Raw genomic sequence first — 8,049 nt, forward strand, 5'->3', positions numbered from 1 at the left:
TAGCGTAATGGGCATAATTAGGGATGCGCACGAAACAAGATTTGTGGCTGTCTCGTCTTGAAAATGTGCTGTAAAAGTGATGTCTCGACTCGAAAAATGTATATTTCTCTATTGGAAGAGCCGTGTCTCGAATCGAATTTTGTCAGGAAAATCCTGTCTCCACTCGTCTCGTCCGCATCTCTAGGCATAATCATGGGCGCTAAATTGAATTATTGCATTTCAGTTTTAATAGTTGCCTCGACATATCTATCGTACACACTAATGAAATCACATGTTTGCTGTGTCCCAATTACACAGCCAAACATGATGATATATGTATGTCAGGAATTCAGAAATTGTCATTGAGGAAATTATCATGAAGATAATCATATGGATCACTAAAATGACAGGAATAACTGATGTTATCGTGAAAATAAAAGACTACAGAAAGCACTTAAGGTATTGCGATAGTGTGTTTGTGGAAAAGTGTATTAAAATAGTCACGTGCCGGAAATAGCACTATTATGAGGCAAGAATCTGTCTCAACAGACTTTATAAAGATTAGGATTCAATTTAAGATTATGTCGATGAGAGTCAGTTTGCGAAGGTTTACGAGGTTTCGCGCAGTGGATTCTCCAATTTCAAAAGTTTATATCTACTAACAAGAAATATTATTGCTGAGAGGACATATTAATTATCTCGCAGTTACAAACTTACTTATGGAATACAAAATCAGGAAGATGGCGTCCATTACAGTCTATGGCTTTCTGCAATCGCAGCTTTCTCAGAGGAACATTCAGGATTGATATCTCACGTTTTGGCCTCCTCGCTCTCCTGACTTGTTCATTCACGACTTTTTTTTTTATGGGGGCCATCCTAAAGATATGATGTATCATCCACGCCTGGCAATTATTCACTTGAAGGACATCATTATTGAAGAGATGCTGTCAAAGACTATGCAATACTGGAATGAGTGTTTGCAAATTTCATGAAGCGATTACAGCAAACCATGGCTGTAGGGATGCGCACGAAACAAGATTTGTGGCTGTTTCGTCTCGTCTCGTCTCGTCTCTGTAAAAGTGATGTCTCGACTCGAAAAATGTATATTTCTCTATGGGAAGAGCCGTGTCTCGACTCGAATTTTGTCAGGAAAATCCTGTCTCGACTCGTCTCGTGCTCATCCCTAATTGGCTGTAAATGGTCCCCATCTTCCTGATGTATTCCGTACGTAAGTTTGTAACTGCCAGGTAATTAATGGCAAGATATGCCCTCTCAGCAGGTAACTTTCTAGTTTTCCTAAAGGCTGGTAGATATAAACCTTTTAAATTAGGGAGTTTACGGCGTACCACCCACCCGTGTTATTAAGATAAACTGTTTGATGAAGTAATTATTCAAGTCCAAAACAGAGATAGTAAAGAGGATTTACACGGAACGTGGAATGAATGTGCTTGTGTTTATAATAAGGATAAGAATACCTAAAGATTTTCGGCTAGATACTTATGTAACCAATAACTCTTAAAGTTATCACATCAGCATAGTGGGAAATATTTATGGATAGTCAAAATTAAAATAACCGTTACCCGCGAAGTTGTTAACGGATTGACCCCATTAACAAAGTCGACCGAGATAATTGCTGAAAGAAAAGCTACGTAATCCCTTTGTAATAGGCAACAAGCACTGCTTTGATGCTGTTCAGGTTGCATAGATGCTAGGGAATGTTATAGATTTTAAACGGGATATCAATAGCTACCGTTAAAAAGTCACTGTTATCCGTTAATATGTTAACGGATTGACTTCATTAACGAACACGGTCGAGATAATTGTAGTAAGAAAAGCTACATATCCTTTAATGATAGGCAACCAACAACGCTTTGCTACTGATCAGGTTGCATAGAAGTTAGGGACTGTTATAGATTTTAAACAGGATAAGAATAACCACATAAAATTCACCGTTAGCTGTGAAGATGTTAACGGACTGACTCCATTAACGAACAAGGTCGAGATAATTGTAGTAAGAAAAGCTACATATCCTTTAATGATAGGCAACCAACAACGCTTTGCTACTGATCAGGTTGCATAGAAGTTAGGGAATGTTATAGATTTTAAACAGGATAAGAATAACCACATAAAAGTCACCGTTAGCTGTGAAGATGTTAACGGACTGACTCCATTAACGAACAAGGTCGAGATAATTGTAGTAAGAAAAGCTACATATCCTTTAATGATAGGCAACCAACAACGCTTTGCTACTGATCAGGTTGCATAGAAGTTAGGGAATGTTATAGATTTTAAACAGGATAAGAATAACCACATAAAATTCACCGTTAGCTGTGAAGATGTTAACGGACTGACTCCATTAACGAACAAGGTCGAGATAATTGTAGTAAGAAAAGCTACATATCCTTTAATGATAGGCAACCAACAACGCTTTGCTACTGATCAGGTTGCATAGAAGTTAGGGAATGTTATAGATTGTAAACAGGATAAGAATAACCACATAAAAGTCACCGTTAGCTGTGAAGATGTTAACGGACTGACTCCATTAACGAACACGGTCGAGATAATTGTAGTAAGAAAAGCTACATATAGTAGTAGTGGTCCGCGTTCGCCCGAATGACTCATCCTCACTCTCTTTTATGACCGGGGTGAAAGGTCAATGACCTTGGCCCGGGGTCAATGACCTAGGGGTACCTAGGACCACCCCCTCTAAATTTTGGCAGGGGTACCTTGGCCCACCCCCTAAATTTTGGCAGGGGTACATAGGACCACCCCCCTTAAATTTCGGAAATTGCCAAATCTAAAAATTGGGTGTGGTAGCCTAGGACCATAGTATGTACCTCTATCAGTATTGGGGGTCTATGTCGTTCCCTTTCATGGGTAAAAAATTGCCAAAAATTGAATTTTCGGAGGTTTTTGACCTAATTTATCCCCTTGGATGAGGTATTATTATCCTATATAGTTATATGGGCGTATACAGGGGTCCATTCCCTTTCATAAGACATGGGTATATTAATGCACCCCTTGAAAAATTTGGGAGGGGTACCTTGGCCCACCCCTTAAATTTTGGAAATTGACCAATTTAAACATTGGGTATTTTAGTACTGGACCCTAATATGTATCATGATAAATTTGGGTGGTCCATCTCATTCCCTTCTAGGGGTACAAAATTGCCAAAATATAAACGTAAGCAATACGTTGTACCACGTGTTTGGTCTTTTGGCCCAATTTATCCTCTTGGATGAGGTTCTATTACCTTATATGGTCATATGGTTATGTATAGGGGTCTATTCCCTATCATAAGACATAGGTACATTTGTGCACTCCTTTAAAAATTTGGGAGGGGTACTTTGGCTCACCCCTTTAATTTTGAAATTGCCAAATCTAAAAATTTGGTATGGTAGCCTAGGACCATAGTATGTACCTCTATCAGTATTGGGTGTCTATGTCGTTCCCTTTCATGGATAAAAAATCGCCAAAAATTCAAATTTCGGGGTTTTTTGACCTAATTTATCCCCTTGGATGAGGTGTTATTACCTTATATAGTTATATGGGCGTATACAGGGGTCCATTACCTTTCATAAGATATGGGTATATTTGTGCACTCCTTTAAAAATTTGGGAGGGGTACTTTGGTCCACCCCTTAAATTTTGGAAATTGCCCAATTTAAACATTTGGTATTATAGTACCGGATCCTAACATGTATTATGATAAATTTGGATGGTCCACCTCGTTTCCTTCTAGGGGTACAAAATTGTCAAAATATAAACGTAAGCAATACGTTGTACCACGTGTTTGGTCTTTTGGCCCAATTTATCCTCTTGGATGAGGTTCTATTACCTTATATGGTTATATGGTTATGTATAGGGGTCTATTCCCTATCATAAGACATAGGTACATTTGTGCACTCCTTTAAAAATTTGGGAGGGGTACTTTGGCCCACCCCTTAAATTTTAGAAATTGCTCATTTTATATATTTGGTATTATAGTACTGGACCCTAACATGTATTATGATAAATTTGGGTGGTCCACCTCGTTCCCTTTTAGGGGTACAAAATTGCCAAAATATAAACGTAAGCAATACGTTGTACCACGTGTTTGGTCTTTTGGCCCAATTTATCCTCTTGGATGAGGTTCTATTACCTTATATGGTTATATGGTTATGTATAGGGGTCTATTCCCTATCATAAGACATAGGTACATTTGTGCACTCCTTTAAAAATTTGGGAGGGGTACTTTGGCCCACCCCTTTAATTTTGGAAATTGCCCCTTTTACATGTTTGGTATTATAGTATAGAACCCTAATATATATATTACTATAAATTTGGGTGGTTCACCACGTTTCCTTTGATGGGTACGAAATTGCCAAATTTTAGTACAACCACGTGTTTGGTTTCGGCTCAATTTATCCCCTTGGATGAGGTCCTATTACCTTATATGGTTATATGATCATGTATAGGGGTCCATTCCATATCCCCTTAAATTTTGGAAATTTTCCAATTTAAGCATTCGGTATCATAGTACATGACCTCAACATGTATCATGATAAATTTGGGTGGTCCATCTTGTTCCCTTTCATGGGTAAAAATTACTAAAATATAAACATAAGCAATATGTTGTACCATGCGTTTGGTTTTTGGCCCAATTTCTTCCCTTTGATGGGGTTCTATTACCTTATATGGTTATATGGTCATGTATATGGGTTCATTTCCTATCATAAGACATGGGTACATTGACGCACCCCTTGAAAAATTTGGGAGGGGTATCTTGGCTCATCCACTCGGTTTTAGAAATTGTTTTAATATAAGCATTTGGTATCATAGTACAGGACTTCAATATGTACCACTATAAATTTGGATGGTCCACATCGTTCCCTTTCATGGGTAAAGAACTACCAAAAATCGAATTTCGGAGGTTATTGACACCTATTTAGCACGTTATATGGTTTATTACCTTTATATGTTTATGTTCCCTTTTAAATTTGGGAATTATCAAATAACAAAATTCGGTAAACGTTTTCTAGGACCCGTTGGTATTCCTCTTATGGCCAAATATTCAAAATTTAAATGTTATTGACCGGCTTTATTATTGAATAAGTACAGGATTTATTACTTTTTTCATAAGACACAGGTGTATTTGTGTACCAATCTTAAATTTTGGGAGGGGGTACATTTCTTATTGTCATATCAATAATTGGTAATTGTTCTTTGGGTAAATCATTGTGATCACGTGATCAGTTATTGACCTATGATGGGATTAGGAGTCCAGGACATTGGTACATTGAAACTTTGTAGGATAATTTGAGAATGCGTCATTGGTATTGATTATTACAGCCAAATATAAACGTAAGCAAGACGTTGTACCACGTGATTGACCTTGATGAGGTAGTGTACAGGGATACATAGCTAACCTTATTGAAACTTATGACTCATAGTCTTAAGGGAATACATGCTACAACACTGGCAAAGTTATTGTTGATGCAATTTGATTGGCTGATCACTATCTTTCCTGCAATCTGATTGGCTGATCACTATCTTTCGTGCAATCTGATTGGTTGATGAGTTTTAAATCTTTACTGTATTCAGTTTTTAAGTTTTGTTTTACATTTAAAAATCTTGTTTTCGTTCAACATTTTACACTCAATGATAAATATGATCAAAACCGTTTATTTGTTAATCGAATAGTTAAAAACCGGATAAAGTTTGACGGTTAACCGTGAAACGTAAAAATTTTTTAGTTTGAAATTTTTTTTTGCTTGAAACATTTTGTTTGAAAATTCTTGCTTTCAAATTTTTTGTTTGAATTTTTTGTTTCAGAATTTTGTTTGAAATTTTTTTGACAACTTTTGTTTCAAAATTTTTTGTTTAAAATTTTTTTGTTTGAAATTTTTTTCGTTTCAAAATTTTGTTTAAAATTTTTGTTTGAAATTTTTCGTTTCCAAATTTTTTGTTTGAAATTTTTTGTTTCAAAATTTTGTTTGAAATTTTTTTTGTTTCAAAATTTTGTTTGAATTTCTTTCGTTTGAAATTTTTTTGTTTGAATGTTTTTTCGTTTCAAAATTTTGTTTCAAAGATTTTTGTTTGAAATTTTTTGTTTCAAAGTTTGGTTTTGACATTTTTAAAAGTTTGTGCACTCATTAGTAAAGAACCGGAACTGTTTAGAACAAAAACCTCTGGCAACATTGTGGTGCAATAGTACACGTCAGAACATGGTGCAATAGTACACGTCAGAACATGATAACGCAACGTCATCAGTTTTGCATCATCGTTCGCGTTAGTATTCATAATAACGTCATCATGGCTACTTGTCTGCTGTTTCTAAACACACGTGATGTGATGAAATCATTTACCAAGATTACTGATTTACAACAGAATGTACCTTATAGAATCTTAGCTAGCCAAATGATCCCTACAGAGTTTGGATTAAGAATCGTAGTGAAGCTTGAAAATGATAAGAATATAATTTTACCAGCAAGATATTTACCCATGGAGGCATCAAAACAAGAAGAACTGCTGCGTTTCTTAAATACTGGATCTGTATCTTTATGCTATAAAAGACTCTTGGGTCGAAGTCATCAATTTGAATTTAGTACACAGCCGGATTCGTCAGCCATTGTGATTCAAACATCACCACATCAGACATAGTTGTATGAATTTGGTTGGTCGGCATGACGTCAGCAACTGTGATGAAATCATGAATTCAAACGTCAGCACATTCCTTACCAATGACGTCAGCAATAACTATAAACCAGCAAATACAGTGTCATCCCACGAAATCATTTGAGCAAGTGCTTTTCAGGAGGAAAGATGTGTACTTCTAACGATAAAGAGTTCATCTTCGCAAGCTATTATCCAATAAATATATTTCAAACAAAACATGTGATGATTGGTATCAGTGCTAGAACATTTGACCCAGTAATTCGATTGGGCAAAGCAGAACAATTTGGTGTACAACTGACCTGTGAAGAATGGCACGAATCGACCAAATGAATGATGAGCTAAATGTGACCATAGTCAAATCATTAGGCTCAAATCATGAAGTGGTGCTGCGTACAGTCCTCGAAGAGAAGATGGTGCTGTTACGTAAAAAGAGTACATTTCATGTCCCTCGCAACATGGTGTATCTAACGCCAACGGAATGGAACAAATTCATCAACGTATTTCAGTGTGTTAAACATGCAGTGGAAGTGTGCAACAAAACTAGTATATTCCTTCAAAAATGTGTTATGCATATTGTACAACATGTATCTAGATATTGTGATGGTTGTCAACATCGTTCGTGGGTGCATACCTGTATTGATAAACAGTTTATTTGTGATCAAATGGACATTGAGTTTCCACCAATTGATATTGCATTAGACCTTAAAAGACTTCAATTGGAATTAAAATTATATGCTAAAGACAAACTAGTGCAAGAAGTTCAAAATACATTGTATCGACAATATCCAGAACCACTATCTGGTATGGATGTATGTGGAGTGTAATAAAATGATCCATTTCAATGAATTGTGTTTTTTCATTTCAAGAACAAACCACATGTTCTGACGTGTACTATTGCATCATGAAAACAAATATTGACAAAGGTTTTTGTTCTAAACAGTTCCGGTTCTTTACTAATAAGCGCACAAACTTTTAAAAATGTCAAACCAAAATTTTGAAACAAAATTTTTTAAACGAAAAAATTTCAAACCAAATTTTCTTTTAAGCAGTTTCGGTTCTTCACTAATGAGTGCACAAACAAAAACATTTAAACAAAAAAAATTTGGAAACGAAAAATTTCAAACAAAAATTTTAAACAAAATTTTGAAACGAAAAAAAATTCAAACAAAAACATTTTAAACAAAAAATTTTGAAACAAAAGTTGTCAAAAAAATTTCAAACAAAATTCTGAAACGAAAAAAATTTCAAACAAAAAATTTGAAAGCAAGAATTTTCAAACAAAATGTTTCAAGCAAAAAAAATTCAAACAAAATTTTGAAACAAAAATTTCAAACAAAAATTTTTTCAAACAAAAATTTCAAACGAAAAGTTTCAAACAAAATTTTGAAACAAAATTTTCAAACAAAACTTTCGA

Source organism: Thermobia domestica, chromosome 9 (assembly GCF_964235325.1).
Source record: "Thermobia domestica chromosome 9, izTheDome1.hap1.1, whole genome shotgun sequence".
Classification (NCBI taxonomy): domain Eukaryota; kingdom Metazoa; phylum Arthropoda; class Insecta; order Zygentoma; family Lepismatidae; genus Thermobia; species Thermobia domestica.